This window comes from Pogona vitticeps, chromosome 3 (genome assembly GCF_051106095.1).
Source record: "Pogona vitticeps strain Pit_001003342236 chromosome 3, PviZW2.1, whole genome shotgun sequence".
Classification (NCBI taxonomy): Eukaryota; Metazoa; Chordata; class Lepidosauria; order Squamata; family Agamidae; genus Pogona; species Pogona vitticeps.
Window position 1 is genome coordinate 133,874,565 of NC_135785.1, and position 16,091 is coordinate 133,890,655.

Genomic DNA, 16,091 nt, shown 5'->3' on the forward strand with positions numbered 1-16,091 from the left:
GTGTATTCCAGGCGAGCCGAGAGAATGTTATTCTGAGAGCCTGAGGAAGGACTCTGTGTGATTAGATAGATGGGAATTGTTGTGACTCTTTGATAAACCACAGTTAACCCAAATAACATCTGGTGCGTATGAGAAAGAAGTCATGTGGTGCAACAGGACTGTTTGCCTAGTAACGAACTCTGATTGGATGACTTCGTGGGAAGGTGCATTAAGCCCTTGCCAGTTACTCTTGAAAAAGGAACTTTTTGCCTATGGACATTGTCTTTCCAAGACCGACCTTTCAGTCATTCGTGACCTACTCTTCAGCCATTTGGGACTCACCCTAATGTCTTTCGAGACAGGCTGGTGGCCTACCTACATGGACTGGTTCCTATGCTTTGCTGGATTGCCTTTGGACTTATGGGATTTTTCCTAAGGACTGTGCATGGGCTATTTTCTATGGACTGTTCTATGGAATATTCTTTATGGACTTCTTTTCTTGGAATACTCCATATGGACTATGCTCTTGTAATTTTGTAAGGACTATGGTATATTCACTGGATTTTTCTTTTCTAAGGACTATGGGACATATAATGGATTTTTACTTTTGTTTAGGGGTTTTTATTCTATAGGATCACTGAGGACTATAGCCTTTTTATAACCTACATGGATTATTTTGTTTTTACTAATGATTTCTTGTTCTGGAACTGTTTTTATTCGTTTTAATGTCTTTTTGTATTTTTAATAAGGTTTTTGAATACTTTTCTATTTTTCATGTTTTCTTTGCCTCACTACATCTGTGTAACTAAACAGCACAATGCTAGTTTATTTGTTTTGGGTTAATTTGGCTCTGATACTTAGTAACATGCTTTTTCTTTAATAAAATAAAGATTATAAAACTCATTTGGTTTCCTGAACAGTACACTTGTCATAGGGTCATCTGAGAGTGCTGCCTCGGCCTAGCTTACTTAGAGTCCTGTCAGTGGTGCAAGTTAAGTCTAAGGACTACAAAGCCCACTTGACCTTTTCAAAATAATATCTGAGAGTACCAGGGTGTTCTTATGTGGGCAGACCTGCGAGAAGGAGTGTTGTATCATGGCTAGCTGAATTTGGACTCTTCAGCCCATTTTAGCATGTGCAAACTCCTGATTGCTCTCTGTCCAAGCTTACATGTGTGTTTTCGAACCCGTGTTTGCGACATGGTGGCAGCGGTGGGATGGACCACGTGCTGGGTTTTGTAGTACCTCAGGATGACCAATTTTTGTTCTATCTAACAGCTTGAGTGACTCTGATCCACAAGCTAAGTTTTGATTGCAGTGGGACACTGAGGCTTCAAGGAGCTAGGTGCTTCCCTGGGTGTAAACAGTAGCTTCCTAGGAAACACTGTTTGCCAGCAGTTAGATCTAAAGGCTGTGGTGAGAGGTGTTAAATCTTCAGGCTGTGGTAATGTGTGTTAGAATCTGGGGTGCTCTTTTAAGAAAGAGATTCCCAGTGGGACAAGCAAACTGTTAGGAAACAATTGGATTTAATCAGTAGGCATGTGCAGGTTGTTACAACGTTGTAGTGAAGAAATTCCAAGATACATGTCCTTTATTTTTGGAGTGCTTGCACCCAAGTTGAGCAGGTCATTTCACAATCTTAGGATTGCATAAATGACTCTGACTACCTTGTTCTGGAACTTGCATCCAGGTTTTTTGTTTTTGTTTTTGGCCTAAGTGTACTCCTATAATCTTAGGATTTGCCGGAGCACCTGGCCGTGTTCCAGCCTAGTTCTGGGTCTCCCCACTATGATCTTAGGATCTGGCAGGAGTACCTAGTTGCATCTGGCTTGGCCTAGAGTCATGTCCTATGATCTTAGAGGTATCTATCTGCACCCAGTTCAGTCATTGATCATCTCTGTAACTTTAGGGTTCACAGAGTGATCACAGTTTTTCTTTTCTCTTCCTTTTGGATTTTTCAGTATTTTGGTTTTGGCATCTGTCTGTCCTCTCACAGATCTTAGGGTCACAGAGAGACAGCAGTTGGTCAAAAGTGCAGAGGAGATTTTTAATTTTTTTTTCTTGGAGTTTTGTTTGTTTTATTGCTGACCTAGCCAAGGCTAGATTGCCAGCTGAAGATGGGGGAGCAAAACCAGTCGAAAACCATGGATATACTCTTGGAAGTGGCTTCGGGATTTTTCGAGCAAGCCAAGCAGAAAATTAAGGAAAGAGATTCCCTTATAGAAAATCTGTACTATGAAAACTTACTTCTAAAACATTTTTAAGCACAGAACCTGGCTTGATGCAAAGGTTTTTCCAAGCTCAGCAGGGTTCCTTTGGGGATTACTGCAATGTGACGCTCCAAACAATTGGGAGCGATCAGGAGATGCAAGATGCTTGTGTGGAAAGAGTTAACGAGGCCCAGTGGAATGCTAAGGAGCATTCCAGAGAAGACAGCGATTCATCGCCCATCCAAACAGAGGATTCACAGGCCCTGGAGCCGCGCGCAGAGAAAGGAATGCAGGAGAAAGTTCGCCGAGAAGGGAACTTGAGGGAAATAGCATCGGACGACCCAAGGGAAAACTGCAGTGCTCCAGAGAACTGCAGTGCATTGGAATTCAGCTCAGCACCAACCTCAGCTCTTTTCCAGAGCACAGGACAGGTGAGAAATTCTGAAATAATTTGGGATGAGACTATGGGTTTGCCAGAAGATGGGGGAGTAAAATACCAGCAGGATGATGTAATAGAGACTCAGCGCAATTCTTTGCCAGGACTTGTGTCAGCAGATTTTGATGCATGTCAGATCTCAAACAACCCCCCTTCTCTTAGCCCCGAGGGAACAGCGAAATCAGACCCTGTTAGGTTGGCAGGGACCCTGTGTACTTCATGGCAGTTCGGAAGTAATGTTACAGGAGGAGTTATTTGTACAGAGACCTTGCAGCATGAACTTTCACATTGTTTCAATAGTACAAGTGACTGTGTAAACTTGGTTCAAGATAAGAAACTGCATTTGAACCTGTCAGATTGTGAGACTGTTTCTAACACAACCAATGTAGGGGGAAGTGCTAACTTTTTGGGATTACAAAGTACTGATGTTTCTCCAGAGACTGAAATCATATCTGGAAGCTTTGGCCCAGTACCACAGATAAACTTCTCAGAAAGATCTTTAGAGAGAAAAACAGAGGTTTGGGACCATTCTTATTTTCAACAGCCTATTTTCCAAGGAAGTGGTGAGAATGCTGATACTGTTTCTGAGGCTATGCAGAGTACTCCCGAGGGAACTTTGATGCAACAGCGGCCTCTTGTGACCAAACCTGATAGCACAGTTAATTCAGAAAGAACACCAGCAATTCGGGTTTACATGTGCAATACATTTCTTGACCCAGAGATTCCTGACATTACACATGTGGTAACTGAGGTAGACCAAGAGAATAATGAGCAAGGTGGAGGAGGTGATGTGGAGGTAGATACTGGAATTGAAGGCATTGATCAATTTAGCCCAGGACAGATATTGGAGCCTGTGTTAGCTAATCACCAAAACGTCTTCTCGAATTCACCGGGAGAAACTAATGTGGTGAAACATCTTATTACAGTCAATGTTGAGACGTTGGTAGAAATTGTTGCAAACACTGAATACATTACTGTGATTGGAATAAAAGGAGGGCTTTATCAGATTTTAATTAAAGAGGAACATCGCCCTTATACAACATTTACTTGCCCTCAGGGAATTTACCAACTCATAAAACTAGCACCTGGAATGAAAAATACCTATGTTACTTTTCAGAAATTGGTTGATGAATTGTTTGGTGATTTATATTATATGATTGGCTATGTAGGCAACCTTGTAATTTACAGCCCTGATCCAATTCAAGCAGACCAGAATGCTTTGACATTCTTAGAGAAGCAGAGACATCGAAGCCCAAGATTAATGCAGTGGTATTTCAGATTGCAAAAATATGATTTTGATGTTGAACATCTACTGTTAATTCCCCACTGCTTATCTCGAATGTTTAGTGCAGATGCCAGGGGAGAAAATGGCTAGAATTGATAAAGCTCTGATGTTTAATTTTCTTGGTATTCTGTATGACAATGTTCCTGAGCATACATAGAGTGTTTTATCCATTATTACTTCATATCAGTATATTAGTTTGTCAAGTCATTATGATGTTAACCCTGGTTTCACTATTTTACTGTTTGATGACTAGAGTATTATCTGAGCATATGCAGAGTGATGTATTTGATTAAGTATACTAACATGTTTGTTCTTCTGTTTTTCAGACTAGTAGAAGTGTCTAACGCAAATTTCTCTCATGTATGGTAAATACTGTAATTATAATAGTTCTCATGTATCAATTGTTTTGCTATTTTAGAATCATATTTGAAATGTATTACTTTATGCTCATGTTAATATCTTTCTCTATTTTGTTACTGCTTAATTATGACATCTCATCTTATTCAGTTATCAAAATTAAAACTTAAATTGTTTGGGAATTTTGTTAATCTTCCGGGGGCTTGTGATGAGATGGGTTTTTGAGTTAAAATCTTTTAAGGCATATGGGTTTTGTAATTAAGAAATAAGCCAGAGAGGTTCCATCTTGTTTCTTTGTATAAAGTATCTTTGCTATGCTGACAAGTGTATTCCAGGCGAGCCGAGAGAATGTTATTCTGAGAGCCTGAGGAAGGACTCTGTGTGATTAGATAGATGGGAATTGTTGTGACTCTTTGATAAACCACAGTTAACCCAAATAACATCTGGTGCGTATGAGAAAGAAGTCATGTGGTGCAACAGGACTGTTTGCCTAGTAACGAACTCTGATTGGATGACTTCGTGGGAAGGTGCATTAAGCCCTTGCCAGTTACTCTTGAAAAAGGAACTTTTTGCCTATGGACATTGTCTTTCCAAGACCGACCTTTCAGTCATTCGTGACCTACTCTTCAGCCATTTGGGACTCACCCTAATGTCTTTCGAGACAGGCTGGTGGCCTACCTACATGGACTGGTTCCTATGCTTTGCTGGATTGCCTTTGGACTTATGGGATTTTTCCTAAGGACAGTGCATGGGCTATTTTCTATGGACTGTTCTATGGAATATTCTTTATGGACTTCTTTTCTTGGAATACTCCATATGGACTATGCTCTTGTAATTTTGTAAGGACTATGGTATATTCACTGGATTTTTCTTTTCTAAGGACTATGGGACATATAATGGATTTTTACTTTTGTTTAGGGGTTTTTATTCTATAGGATCACTGAGGACTATAGCCTTTTTATAACCTACATGGATTATTTTGTTTTTACTAATGATTTCTTGTTCTGGAACTGTTTTGATTCTTTTTAATGTCTTTTTGTATTTTTAATAAGGTTTTTGAATACTTTTCTATTTTTCATGTTTTCTTTGCCTCACTACATCTGTGTAACTAAGCAGCACAATACTAGTTTATTTGTTTTGGGTTAATTTGGCTCTGATACTTAGTAACATGCTTTTTCTTTAATAAAATAAAGATTATAAAACTCATTTGGTTTCCTGAACAGTACACTTGTCATAGGGTCATCTGAGAGTGCTGCCTCGGCCTAGCTTACTTAGAGTCCTGTCAGTGGTGCAAGTTAAGTCTAAGGACTACAAAGCCCACTTGACCTTTTCACAATAATATCTGAGAGTACCAGGGTGTTCTTATGTGGGCAGACCTGCGAGAAGGAGTGTTGTATCATGGCTAGCTGAATTTGGACTCTTCAACCCATTTTAGCATGTGCAAACTCCTGATTGCTCTCTGTCCAAGCTTACACGTGTGTTTTCGAACCCGTGTTTGCGACAGAGAGTACTCCAAAATGATTTACCATTCTCTTCTTCAGGGAGTACTCCAGGACTTTATAACTTGCCCAAGGCTACACAGGCCAATTCTTTTGGGTTACACAATGGGAAATTGAACTACCAACCTCTGGTTCTGCAGCCAGATACCTAAATGACTAAGCTATCAAGCCAACCAATATTCACTACAGGAGACTTATTAGTTTGTGCTTAGATGGGTATTAATTCTAAAGGAAATCAATCCTGAGTGCTCACTGGAAGGACAGATCCTGAAGCTGAGGCTCCAATACTTTGGCCATCTCATGAGAAGAGAGGACTCCCTGGAAAAGACCTTAATGTTGGGAAAGTGTGAAGGCAAGAGGAGAAGGTGACGACAGAGGATGAGATGGTTGGACAGTGTCACCGAAGCAACCAACATGAATTTGATACAACTCCAGGAGGCAGTGGAAGATAGGAGGGCCTGGCGTCCATGGGGTCACGAAGAGTCGGACACGACTAAACAACTAAATGAACGAACGAAGACAGATGACCAATTGCAATAAATTTTACTTAAATGGATATTCATGCTTAGGAAGCTTTTTAAAAAATGTTTTTAAACCTTTACAACTAACACTTTTTATAAAGAAACATACAGTAGTTCTATGTTAAGCTATCATTGAGCTGTCTAGCCAGCCAACTTAAATAATATCTCCAACTAGATACTGACTGTGAATGTAAAGTGTTTTATTTCTCCTTACACTCATTACCTAGTTTCATAATAATGTTTTGCCTTCTGAAACAGAAACTTCCTTTATATGTAGGTACGTATCATTTTTCTGTACCTGCTACAAGCATCTCAATGTAAAGTGAGTCCCTAGATACTGATTTTCTTCAGACATTATGGTGTGTGGGTCTTTCAGAATGTGACAAAAATCAGTATCAAATGAACAGGTCATTAATGGTGAGACAGCCATCCTTATCCAGGTGATCCCAATGTTACAGTGACATGTTCCATGTCAGCAATCACTTCTCCCTAAAGAGAATGTGTCTTGGCACAAACAACCACCACTTTTCTTACTGTACCTGAGGCAGGTCCTCAGAAGTGTGTAGTCCTTGTCCTATGGATAAGCTCGAACTGAAATAGAGCCTGTTGCCTGCTTACAAAGCAATCAACCATTGACTGTGTGCTTCCTTAGATAGGACCTCTTAGTTATAGTAGCAATTAGTGACCTTTCCACCCTCCACTGGATTTAGGTGCAATCCTGCTGTTCAAGAGACAAGACCTTTGTTGAATTTTTGAATTTTGAACTCCAAAGGCCAGTGTGTAAGGAATTAGAAGTCATACAAAGATGGAGTCTGCTAGGTTCTGTATGTGAGTTATTGGTCCCATAAATGAGATCAAAAACCACGAAACAGGAAAATCCAGGCCCCATTCACTCCCATTCGAAATGAAAACTGCTTGAGTCAACACAGTTCCCGGGACATGAACTCTTGGCAGCCTGCATTTAAGGTCTGTTTCGATTTTATTAAAAAGAATCACTTAATACCGTATCTTTACTGTTTAATGACTCAATTTTGGTAACGTAAGCCAAATTAATTATCTATAGGGAAACTGTTCTGTTCAAAGGACTAGAAAGGCCAATTATTAAACAACATAAGTTTATTTAAGTGAACAAAGAAAACATTTCTCTACAGTTTCATTTCTAAGCAACAGCATAAATGGTTCAGCACCTTCTATAAAAGTTAACTAGTAAAACAAAACAAAAACTAAACTGTAAACTAAGGTAAGCAAATGATATTCTTACGCAGTCCATATTGTTGAATTAGGTTCCTTCGCTTGGATCAAAGAAATGCGACGCCATGGTTTCAGAATCCCAAAACCCTCTTCTTTCTCTCAAAGTTACTTTTTCCAACCTCTTGTAAATTTCTCCAACCTGCCCCCTCCTGACATATTCACCCAATCACGAAGGCAAGAATTAGCATAGGGTACGCCCTACTTTCCCACCAACACCAAAGAATTGTTTATCATTCAGGTTAGAGATATTTTGACTCTGCCGTGTTTTCCTCTCCAGCTGCGGCGATAAGAAAAGCTGAAAATAACTACTAGTAATTTTCCAGAACTTAGCCTGTGTCAGACTCAAAATGGATTCCTCTATGGTTAAGACATGACTACATAACCCATCTCTAATTAGAAAAATACACTTCATCACACACCCCCGCTAAATTTCTTCTAAATTCAGAACAGTTATTCTGAGCTAATTTGAAGTAAATTGATAAAACAACTAAAAGTAAATGATTATATATGGATTATAACAAACAATACAGCAATACAATCTCTCGGCACACCATTCAGATATACAAAAAGGAAACAAGCATGTTAGTTCATTAGCCACAGTAACTACTCCAACCGTCTTCCATCTTCTTTAGCGGTCAGGAACATCTGGATCTTCACAGTACATCCTGGAAAGTCCATCTGCCACCACATTTAGCTTTCCAGGTATATGTTGAACTTCAAAATCAAAATCCTGTAATGCTAAACTCCATCTTAACAATTTTTGGTTCTGAGACTTTATCTTTTGTAACCAGACTAAGGCTCTATGATCAGTTTGGAGTGTAAATTTACGCCCCCATAGATAAGGTCGTAAAAGATTGAGAGACCAATATATAGAAAGAGCCTCTTTTTCAAGGATTGCATAATGTCTCTCTCTTTCCAAGAGCTTTCTAGAGAAGTATGAGATAGGATATAGATTCCCATCCTCCCCTTGCTGTAACAAAATAGCTCCTAATCCAAATTCTGAAGCATCGGTTTGCAAAATGAAAGGCTTATCAAAATCAGGTGATTTCAGTATAGGGGCATGAATAATCTTCGCTTTTAAAGCCTCAAAAGCCCCTTGGCACTCGGGGGTCCAATTAACTTTGACAGGCTGTCTCTTCTTAGTTAGCTCTGTCAGAGGTGTAGCCAATTCACTGAAATCAGGGATGAATTTCCTGTAATAGCCAACTACACCTAAAAATGAACGCACTTGTTTCTTGGTTTTTGGAATAGGCCATTCATTGATAGCTTGAACTTTGGCTTGCAGAGTATGAATTTCGCCTTGACCAACCAAATGACCCAAATATGTGACCTTCCCTTTCATCCATTGACATTTACTAGCTTTGACAGTAAGACCAGCTTGATGAATTCTAGACAACACAGTTTCAACATGAGACATATGAGAGTCAAAATCAGAACTGAAAATAGCAACATCATCAAGATAAGCACTAGCAAAAGGTAGACCTTTTAAAACTTTATCTATCATTCTCTGAAATGATGCTCCTGCGTTTTTCAATCCAAATGGTAGCCTTTTGAATCTAAAAGTGCCTACATGAGTGATAAAAGCGGTCTTATCTCGTGAATTTTCGGCTAAATCCAGCTGCCAGTAAGCATTCTTTAAGTCAATTATGCTGATAAAATTTGCTTTGGCCAATTTTTCAATTAAATGATCCATTCTTGGCAATGGATAAGGATCTGAAACAGTAACACTGTTTAACTTTCTGTAATCCACACAGAACATTATCTCATCAAGAATCTTGCCAGTAGAATCTTTTTTTGAAACCAGAACCACTGGAGATGAGTATGGGGATGATGACTCCTCAATTACATCCAGAGATAACATCTTTTGTATCTCTTGTTCAATCCGTAGAGCATGATCACCAACTGCTCTGTATGGACTAGATCGAATTGGCTGATTATCGGTAGTGATAATTTCATGACTGACCAAATTTGTGTAACCTGGCTTATCTGAAAAAACATCTTGATATTTTTCTAGGATTTGGTACAGCTTTCCCTTCTGGAGTGAGGTACCTGTCAAAACAAGGTTGTCAGACCAATCACCAGCATCTTCTAATTCAGCTAGCATATCAACAGGCTCATATTCAGACTGATAACAAGCAACCTTATATTGCAAAACCATTGCAGTTCTGTCTTTATACAATTTCAACCTATTGACATGGTAACTTACAGGCTTTTTCTCAGAATTTAACATTTTTACTAAATAATTGTTATTCCCCAGTTTCTGTACCACTTCCCCTGGACCTTCCCAGCCAACTTCTAATTTAGAAGGTCTAAGGGGGTTTAAAACAAGAACCAAATCTCCCACATCAAATTCCCTGTGTCTGGAATGTCTGTCATGGTAGAGTTTCTGGGTTGATTGAGCATTTAGCAAATTGTCTTTGGCCAATTCTTGCACAGCTAACAGTTTTTCTTGCAGATTTCTGACAAAATCAGCAACTGGAACTGTGCTGCTTTTCACCACACCTTCCCAATCAGATTTCAGGAAATCCAAAGGTCCTTGTAGATTCCTCCCAAATACCACTTCACTTGGAGAGAAACCACCAAGAGAGGTGTGAGCAGAACTTCGATAAGCAAATAAAACAAATGGTAACAGATCGTCCCAAATGTTACCATACACCTGTACCATGGTCTTGATCATCCTCAGTAAGGTTTGTTGACCTCTCTCAATTAACCCATGACTTTCAGGATGATAGGCGGAGCTAAATTTTATTTCTATTCCACTAAGTTCACAAATTTTGTCCATTAAGGAGCTACGAAATGCCCCCGCCTGATCACAAATTATCTGAGATGGTACTCCAATACGTGAGCACAAGTCTATGATGATGCGTGCGATAGTGGAAGCTCTTAGATTACTCAACGCATAGGCCTCGATCCAACGACTAGCTTGGCAGATGAAAGAGATGATGTATTTCTTTTTAGACTTAGTTGGAACAAAAGGTCCCATGACATCCATTTGCAAACATTGGAAAACTTGATCAGGTATTTCCATTAAGAGCATTTCCGACTTCGTCTTATCGGTCTGATAACCTGTTTTTTGGCAATAGTCACATGAACTGACATAGTCCTTCACATTTTTGTTAATACCAGGCCAATAAAAATGCTGAGAAATTCTTTTTAAAGTTTTTTGCACACCTTGGTGACCACTAGATGGATTGTCATGAGCTAATTCAAGAATCCTCAGTCTGTATTCCTGTGGTACTACCAGCTGTTGTGTGGGTTGCATGTTCAAGTGTGATTTGGGATGATATTCTCTATACAAAAGTCCATTCTGGCCCCACACAAAGTTAACTTGCTGTGTTATTGGGTTTTGAGCATAGTCATCTGCTTGTGCTCTCAAGGAAGCTAGTGAGGGATCAGTCATTTGCTTCACTTTAAACTCAGCTGACCCCATAGGCACTGATTCCTCTATTTCCACTTCTGTATTAGCTGCATTATCTTGTTCTGCCACTAGATGTTGCTGCTGGTCTAAGTTTGTAGTAGGGACAGCTTCATCAGAAACACTCCCAGTCTCTGCTTTTTGGGTTTGGGAACGGGTAACCACGTTAACAGCAGGACCTTCCTGACTCTGCTTAAAATTCAAATAGGTGAGGTCATTTCCCAGCAAGAAGTCAGGTTTCCCCTCATGAGTGAGGCAAAGTTTAGTACCACGCCAATTTTTGAACGATAATTCCACAAACGCGAGAGGAATATGTTGTTCTCCCGCCTCTCCTGAACCATAGGTCCTAATGGGTAACCTTAAATTGTCCAAAATCAGTTCTGGGTGCAAAAATTTTCGGGATATGGAAGAAAGTTCAGCACCAGAATCACTGTAAGCATTTAGAACCACCTGTTCCTTATCAGTATACAAAATCACCTCTTCAGAATAAGTCTTCATAGCCCATTCTTTCTGAGACTCAGGGATTACGCAACCCGGGTCCATTAGGGTATACTTTTTCCCCTGTGGTGACTGTCTTATAACTCCTGCTTGTTCTCCTCCACGAACGTCTAATATTTGAGGCACATAGTAATTTACCGCTGCCTGTCTATCACTGGCTAGTGAAGCGGTAGCACTCCCACTGGGTTGATTCTGTCTAGGCACTGTGCCCATGACAGACTGGCTTTGAGTTGGTACTTGTTGACTCTCTGGGGTGTTAGGGCTTACCAGAGATACTTTGGGTGTGCCTCCCTTGGATTTGCGTGGCGCTGGTACCGGTGTCCTAACATCTGACTTCCTAGCTTGACTAGGGGGTCCTTGAGATAGTGCACAGTCCTTTTGTAGATGAGGGCCACCGCATTTAAAACAAGCAAAAGTGGGTCTGCTTTGATTTGGAGCTAAACTCCTGCGCTGATCAGTTGAAGTCTGCCTATACTCTTGATGGTAAGGCTTTTTAAAGTCAGGCTGGCTTTGTCTCTTAGGTGCCTCTGCTCTAGGCGCCTCTGCTCTGGCTCTAGGCGCTGGTTCCGGCTTTCTAAATGATAACAATTCGTCAGTCCTCAGTGCAAGGGATTGGAGGTCTTTAAATTCTCTCTCTAGTAAAGAACTCCTCAACTCTAAAGGGACCAGGTTCATAAATTGCTCCATGAATAATGCCTTTCTCATATCTGCTACAGATCTGATTTTCAAAGAGTCCAGCCATTGGTCTCCTAAAAATTCCAGCCTGTCAGCTAAAGCTGCATAACTCTCATTAGGCAGTTTTTTGATTTTCCTAAAATTCTGCCTCAATAGCTCTTTTGTATAACCATAGCGCTGTTTAATAACCCAAACTAATTCAGACCAATCATAATCTTCCTCAGCCACTTTGGCCACGATTGTGGCGAGCTGACCGCAAATTTGTGGACGAAGGAGTTTGGGAAGCCACTCTCTAGGTATCTCCAAATCTTGGCAAGATTGCTCGAAATTCTTAAGGAAGCTCAACACACAATCGCCCTCCTGGTATCTAGGTAGACTTCCCCTATCCACACTGGCTATAGAGTCTTTAATTGCCTGTTTGGCCTTTCTCTTTTCCTGCAGCTCTTGCACTTTTTGCTCCCTGCACTTATTCTTCACTTTCTCAGCCTGATTCAAAGTGTTAACAAACTCCTTTTGGGACCTCACTAGATCCCCCGCACCAGATGGATTCTCACCAACGGCTTCCTCTGTAGGTCGGGGATGTTGCTCCTCCGCTCGCCCTCTGGAATTTCTCCGGCTTGGAATAGGCAATGGGTCAAACTCCTGGGGGTACCCAGCCATTTGTAAATCCAATTGGTCTTCTTCAACCGAATCTTCCACAATTGATTGTTCCCCCTCCGATTCTTCCATCAACAACCTCAATTCGCTGGATGTTTTCCTCCGGCCAGTTCTCCTCTCAGTAACATGCTGAGCCATGCTGACTGCTTGCAGCCGCTAAGCTGTAAACCTCCCACTGTTTCGGCAATAAATTACCGCCAGCCATAAAACTGCCCTGACAGCCCTGATAAGGTGCCGTGCCTTAGCTGTGCCTAGCAACGAAAAAGCTTACTTTAGAAATTTACACCTAGTCCTTTAACAGAATCCGCCCCCACAACTGACCCTTTTCAGCCAGGGCTTCAGTTGAAAAGAAATAGAGCAGAGAAAAAAGAATATTTAAACAGTTAGCAGGACAACCCACGCTGTGTTGCTGCTTTGTTTCAAACTGAAAGCAGTCCGTGCCTGACCCTCAGCTTCAATTTACCACAGCATCTGGATAAATCCAAAGCAAACTGTGTGTAAAGAGAAAGCCCAGGTGTAACACTACTGAAATCAGGTTGCAAATCAGGCCCGTGGATCATCCCACCGCTGCCACCATGTGAGTTATTGGTCCCATAAATGAGATCAAAAACCACGAAACAGGAAAATCCAGGCCCCATTCACTCCCATTCGAAATGAAAACTGCTTGAGTCAACACAGTTCCCGGGACATGAACTCTTGGCAGCCTGCATTTAAGGTCTGTTTCGATTTTATTAAAAAGAATCACTTAATACCGTATCTTTACTGTTTAATGACTCAATTTTGGTAACGTAAGCCAAATTAATTATCTATAGGGAAACTGTTCTGTTCAAAGGACTAGAAAGGCCAATTATTAAACAACATAAGTTTATTTAAGTGAACAAAGAAAACATTTCTCTACAGTTTCATTTCTAAGCAACAGCATAAATGGTTCAGCACCTTCTATAAAAGTTAACTAGTAAAACAAAACAAAAACTAAACTGTAAACTAAGGTAAGCAAACGATATTCTTACGCAGTCCATATTGTTGAATTAGGTTCCTTCGCTTGGATCAAAGAAATGCGACGCCATGGTTTCAGAATCCCAAAACCCTCTTCTTTCTCTCAAAGTTACTTTTTCCAACCTCTTGTAAATTTCTCCAACCTGCCCCCTCCTGACATATTCACCCAATCACGAAGGCAAGAATTAGCATAGGGTACGCCCTACTTTCCCACCAACACCAAAGAATTGTTTATCATTCAGGTTAGAGATATTTTGACTCTGCCGTGTTTTCCTCTCCAGCTGCGGCGATAAGAAAAGCTGAAAATAACTACTAGTAATTTTCCAGAACTTAGCCTGTGTCAGACTCAAAATGGATTCCTCTATGGTTAAGACATGACTACATAACCCATCTCTAATTAGAAAAATACACTTCATCACACTGTATAGTTTAGATTTAAACTACTGAAATATTCTCATGGGATTGCTGTTCCACGTTTGCTCTGCCTGGCACCAAGATAAGGAGCAAGACTCGAGCAGAAGACCAAAACACATTTGACATGTAAAGTTTGGCATTGTTTTTTCCTGCTGGCAAATTGGGTGTGATACTGTGCAGCAATATCAAGCCATTCCCTAGCTTTTTGAATCATGGGTACAGAAGCACAATATTAATAAATTGTAGGTTTTTTATGGTTTGTTGCATAAATCCCTTCTTGTCATGTGGGGCAGATGAATTTCATTGGACTATCTTGCTCCAAAGCTGCTGATTCAAGTTTTTCCTCCCGCAATATTAATTTTCTGCCTGGAATAGCTACTGGAATATTGTTTGTACAGACATTTTGTGGTTGTTTGCATCAGAATTCTCTACTTGGATGGAATGTGTGAATTTTGTTCACTGTTGTGAGAAATGCTCACCTCTTGTTACTTAAAAGCTGTAACCAGACAACCACGAATACAAGCAGCATTCTTTTATTAAAAGCACTTTTGCAAAAGTGTGTCCTAGCTGGGTAGGCAGACACATCAATACAGGTAGCATGATATTTATCTTCTGTTCCCGGCCACAGTACTCCAAGGTGTACAGCCTATCCAGTGCTCCTAAACTAATCACAGGAAGTCCCGCCTTTGTTTACATCTCCCACTCCTCTCTTTACCTAGACCCCAGACTCTTATTTATTTCTATCCTTATGTGGTATATATTTCCTTTTCCTAACCTCCCTGTGGTCATTCTAACTGACCCTTGATTTCCTTCATTCTTACCTAGGCCTACTCACTCAATCTTCTTGTCAATACAACGGGGTACCTCCTTTATTTGTACTTTCGTCTTATAATTTATCATGACTTCTTTAAATTCCTTATGTTGGCTAAATAATTAACAAAGAGTATGTACTCATTATTTTACCATGACCATTTACTCAATCATCTTATCCTTACAGGGACTTGCAAAAGCAGCATTGATTCCTCTATTTCTCTCACTGTCATCTGGAAAGAAGTGCAGTGCTATAGATTCTTTCCTGAGTCTGCAGTTGTTCAAAATTTATATAAATGATTTACATCATGATGTAGATGTTTATCAAATTTGCACATTGTACAAACTTAGAGGAGGGACTAATATCCTGGAATACAGATTCAGGATTCAAGAGGACTTTGACAGATTGGAGAATTACACAAAAAAAGTTTTGACAGGAAAAAAGATGTTCTACATTTAGGCAGGAAAAACTCAATTATATGGATATAGACTGGGTGACACCTGTTTGTATTATCTATGAAAATAATCTAGCTGTTGATTGTATACTTCTAGGCTGCATCAACATTCGTATAGTGTCCAGATTAAGGAAAATAATATGCCTCTAGGGCACAAGGAGACCTAAGGTATTAACAGGTGGAGCAGCACACCCACAGATGCCTCACATTAAATCCAGCATTTATGCATCTTGATTAGCAGTGAGAAAAGAGAAAGAAAAACTCAAGCATGTGTTAATACAACCACTGCTATTTGAGTCTGATGCTGTAAAGGAGAAAAGGAATGTGAAGATGAAGCTTACCCTTTATAAAATATTTTGTTGCCCAAAGCAAAGGACAAGATTCTAGCTCCATTTTATTCCATAGAAGAGGGGTCTCCAAACTTTTCAGCAGGAAAGTCACATCATATATGCTCCATATTTTTGAGGGCCAAAGGAAGACATGCATGCGTGCACACCCTCACCCACTCGTACTCCCACCTGTGCTCCCGCCTGCACTCTCACCTGCCTGCAAGTCTGTCTGCCTGCCTTCCCTTCCACCCACACTCCTGCACACACACACACACACACACACACACACACACACACGCATGCAT

The 16,091-nt window shown here is 40.3% G+C and overlaps 2 long non-coding RNA genes across 2 annotated transcripts in view; both read right to left on the minus strand.

Moving 5' to 3' along the window:
* LOC144588274 (uncharacterized) overlaps positions 1-16,091 on the minus strand; it is a 449,425-nt gene that overhangs the window by 299,039 nt on the left and 134,295 nt on the right. The gene's annotated exons all lie outside the window — the stretch shown is intronic.
* LOC144588272 (uncharacterized) lies at positions 5,132-5,774 on the minus strand. Its single transcript, XR_013543763.1, has 2 exons — positions 5,523-5,774; positions 5,132-5,356 (listed from the first exon to the last, which is right to left on the minus strand). It is a non-coding gene; the product is annotated as an uncharacterized LOC144588272 (long non-coding RNA).